Source organism: Dipodomys merriami, unplaced genomic scaffold (assembly GCF_024711535.1).
Source record: "Dipodomys merriami isolate MVZ:Mamm:240054 unplaced genomic scaffold, mDipMer1.0.p SCAF_2587, whole genome shotgun sequence".
Lineage (NCBI taxonomy): Eukaryota > Metazoa > Chordata > Mammalia > Rodentia > Heteromyidae > Dipodomys > Dipodomys merriami.
This window is the reverse complement of record NW_027204034.1, coordinates 13,741-18,132: the sequence shown is the minus strand read 5'-3', so window position 1 is coordinate 18,132 and position 4,392 is coordinate 13,741. Positions and strand designations below refer to the sequence as shown.

Sequence of the window (4,392 nt, the reverse complement as noted above, 5' to 3'; positions counted from 1 at the left end):
AAGCATTTCAAAGGGATTTCATGGCTCAGGCGTGATTCGCAGCACCCCATTAAATAAGTAGGAGAGTCCGGTGAGAGAAGGGAGCTGACCAGGCAGAAGCGGTGTCCCAACTTCCCCCAGAGCCCTCTAGAGAGAAATGAACAAGCCCCCAAAGGTAAGCGTCCTCAGCTTCAGAGGTGATCGGCCTTTCAGCTAGAAGCCATAGGAGCTGTCTGGCGTGGCGCCACATCTGGACAGAGACTGAGCAACAAAGAGCCATAGAGAGTAGTTTCACTCACCAGAGTAGAGAGGTGGTGTGGACGTGGTTGTGAAGTCCAGCAATGGTATCTATGCACTGTGTTCACAGCAGACAGACTGGTTCCCAAAAGGCCATCAGAACTGTGGGTATTCCTCAGAGCAAAAAGGGAAAAACAAACAAACAAACAAAAACAAAAAAGAGGAAAAAAATAGAGTAATCCCAGCTATCCTGACTTTAAGCCCTCTATCCGAGTCATGGCACCATTTATGTCAGCTTTTTAAAAAGAGGTAGCCGAATAAGAACTGCACCACACACCTGGTATTCAGGTAAGGGGTAGGTTTATTCATCATTCTGGCTAGGACCAGGCTATGTAGGCCCTCCATATCGCTGGGAAAGGCCTGGGAATGAGAGCTGGGAAAGAAGAGAATGAAAGAGCTGAGAAAGAGCTAGAAAAGAGCAGAGAGAAGGCTAGATCTTTATACACCACTGAAGTCTTTGATCCATTTTGGAGTTGATTCTGGTGCATGAAGTCAAAGCAGACACCCTGAAAACATTACAAGAATAAGAGAAATCTAGGGCTCCTTGGCACAGGCCAAAATTTTCTTAATAAAGACCCAAAAACACAACAAATCAAAGGTTGGACAAATGGTATTGCATGAAACTGCAGAGTTTCTGCACGGCAAAGGACATATCTAGAAAGATCAAAAGAAAGCCCATGGATTGGGAGAAGATCTTCACTAGCCATACAATGGACTAGGGCCTCCTATCTAAAAACTACTTAGAGCTCAAACAATTAAATCCTCCAACAATAAATCCTCAAACAACATCCTGATTAACAAGTAGGCTAGAGACTTAGAGTTCTCTGAAGAAATAAGAGTGGCCAATAGACACATGAAGAACTGTTCAACTTCTCTAGCCATAAAAGAAATGCAAATCAAAAGAGCATTGAGATTCTACCTCCCCCTAGTTAGAATGGCTAGAATCAAGAAATCTGATAACAGATGATGGAGGGGATGTGGCCAAAAGGGAACCCTACTACATTGTTGGTGGGATTATAAACTTGTTCAACTACTTTGGAAAGCAATTTAGAGGTTCCTCAAAAGACTCTACATTGAGAAATCCCACTTTTGGGCATTTACCAAAATGATCACAAACAAGACCATACTAAAGCTACCAACCCAACTATGTTTATCGCAGCATTATTCACCATAGCTAAGATATGGAACCAACCCAGATGCCCCTCAGTAGATGAATGGATCAAGCAAATGTGGTATATGTACACAGTGGAATTCTATGCCTCCATCATAAAGAATGACATTGTTTCATTTGTTTGGAAATGGAAAGACTTGGAAAAAAATTAAGTGAAGTAAGCCAGATTTAAAGAAACATATGTCCCATGGTTTCCCTTATCCGCAATAACTAATATGTCTACGACAAGTAGAGTAGGTCAAAAGCTACGTACACGTGAACATATAACCTGATGCTAAGCAAAATGAATCCCAAGATAGGGACACAAGTGGTTTTATCTTTCTCGATGTAGTTTTTAATGTATTTATAAAAGAAACAGAAAAATCACATAGTACATTGTATATTCTTCCTGTATATTCTTTCCCTGTTTTCACTGCATTTGATTCTGCTACCCTGGATCTTGTATATATATTTTTCTAATTTAGGGAGGGGAAGGGAAATAACAAAATGCTGAAATAAGGATACAGTTTGACCAACAACATGCTGAAATAAGGATACAATTTGACCCACTGTAACAATGAGATGTACAAGACACTATATTGAAAAGGAATGTTACAACTGTGGAGAGGGGGGAGGGAGGATTTGGGGAGGAGAGAAAGGATAGTTGTAGAGGGGGGAGGGAGGATTTGGGGAGGAGAGAAAGGATAGTAGGGGAAACAATGGAGGGGGTAACAATGCTTGATAGAACATGTACTCATTTACATAATTGCAAAACCTCTGTACATTATCTTTACAATAAAAAATATAAACGTTTTTGTAGAGATGGAGACCAAGCTTGTCCTTAGGAAGCCCAAAGAAAAATGTGGACTCTATACAGGTGTGTGTTGGGGAAGAGGTGGGAGAGATTGTCTACTGCAGTGCTGACCAAAGCTTTTTACAATGTACCTGAAAGTACAAGGGTTTTCTACTGATCTTGGTGTTCAGGCGGTGGTGGGGGAGCAGCGCAGAGCAGCCGCCAGTTCCAGCATGGCATCATGGACATGAAGTGGCTCACCAAGGTGCTGGACCCGTGGATAGAATAGCTGAATAAATGCAAGCAGCTGAGTCCCACATCAAGAGTCCCTGTGAGAAGGCTAAGGAAATCCTGAAAAAAGAATCCCATGTACAAGAGCTTCCATGTCTAGTCACACTGTGGAGATGTGCACGAGCAATTTCAAGATCTCATGGAACTGTTTAGAATTGGTGGGAAATCACCAGAAACAAATTACTTGTTTATGGGAGATTATATTGACAAAGGATATTATTCACTTGAAACAGTCATACTGCTTCTAGCTCTTAAATTTCATTACCATGAACACATCACCATTCTTCGAGGGAATCGTGAGAGCACACAAGTTTATGGTTTCTATGATGAGTGTTTAAGGAAATATGGAAATGAAATGTTAGTCAAAAAGGTCTGTAAACTTTTCCAATCTTCCTCTCACTGCATTGGTGGATGGGCAGATCTTCTAACTGCATGGTGGTTTCTCAGCATCCATAGATACCCTGGATCACATCTGAGCCTTGATCACCTACAGGAATTTCCCCATGAGGGTCTGTGACTTGCTGAAGTCTGATCCAGATGATGGTACTGTTTGGGGTATATCTCCTCCAGCTGGTTTCACCTTTGAGCAAGATATTTCTGAGACATTTAATCATACCAGTGAAAGGGCTGACATTGGTGTCTAAAGCTCATCAGTTGGTGATGGAGGGATGTAACTGGTGCCATGACCAGAATGTAGTAATGATTTTCAGTGCTCTATTGTTATCTTTATGGTAACCAGCTGCAATCATGGACATTAATGGCATTCTCAAATATTCTTTCTTTCAGTTTGATCCAGCACCTCATAGAGGTGAGCCACATTTACTACTTTCATGGTATCTGAAGCCTCAGACTGCACATCTATGTTTAGTGATGTATTCTCAGCTACAGAACCAGATCTCGGAGCTGAATCTCCTCATTTTTCTGAATATCCTCATTTTTCTCTAGCAAGGATTTTTTGGAGAAACTTCACATATGATTTTCCTTGTTCTTTAAGTTGATCTATTAGATTAGTAAATGCTCAACATTAACAGATCTTGCATTTTTGCCCACAATGTCTTGGATTTGGTAATATAGTCAGGAACTTGAACAAGCCTACACCAAACTTGTTCTTTTCTGATGAAAAGAATTCTATTTGCCTTCTTCTGTTGGCCACCTCAATCCATGTTGTTATGTCGATCGTCAACACATTCACTGCTCCAGTTGGGTAAATCCTGATTGTTCATACTTTTGTCAAAAGGACCTCCTCCTGTGGCCATGTTGGCTTTCACAAATAACTTTCTTGGTCAGTTGGTGCTGAAGTCCTGGCCCAGGGCATGATCTCCGGATCCTGCCTCTCCCTCTGACGACCATTCATCATGATTTTTCTGTGTGAGGTACAGTTCAGTGCCCAGGAGGATGATGAACCCTGACATGGATGCAGTTGATGTGGAAAATCAGATAGAACTAGAGGGAAAAACACGACTTATTAATCAAGTGTTGGAACTTCAACACACACTTGAAGATCTCTCAGCAAGAGTAGATGCAGTTAAGGAAGAAAAACTGAAGCTGAAATCAGAAAACCAAGTTCTTGGACAATATATAGAAAACGCCATGTCTGCTTCTAGTGTTTTCCAAACTGACACAAAAAGCAAAAGAAAGTAAGGGATTGAGTTCATTTACGGATTTGCTGCTTCTCTTTCTCCCTCTCTCTCTTTCCTTCACTCCATTCCTTCACCCTCCCTTCCTCTCTCCCCCCTTTAAAATGTGGGTAGATTCTAAAAGTTACAGTACCTTTGTTTATGAAAACAATGTCAAATATAGGCAAAATTAACTACTTAACAGGAGACTTCCATTAGTCTGTGTATTATGTTAGTCTAAGAAAATGTGCAGATATCTTGTAGAG

General features: G+C 41.1%; 2 pseudogenes; both read left to right on the top strand.

The window, feature by feature from the left end:
• The first annotated feature begins 2,460 nt into the window (after positions 1-2,460).
• Positions 2,461-3,455, top strand: LOC138836766 (serine/threonine-protein phosphatase 2A catalytic subunit alpha isoform pseudogene; annotated as a pseudogene).
• Positions 3,456-3,905: 450 nt separating this feature from the next.
• Positions 3,906-4,151, top strand: LOC138836765 (short coiled-coil protein pseudogene; annotated as a pseudogene).
• Positions 4,152-4,392: the final 241 nt, after the last annotated feature.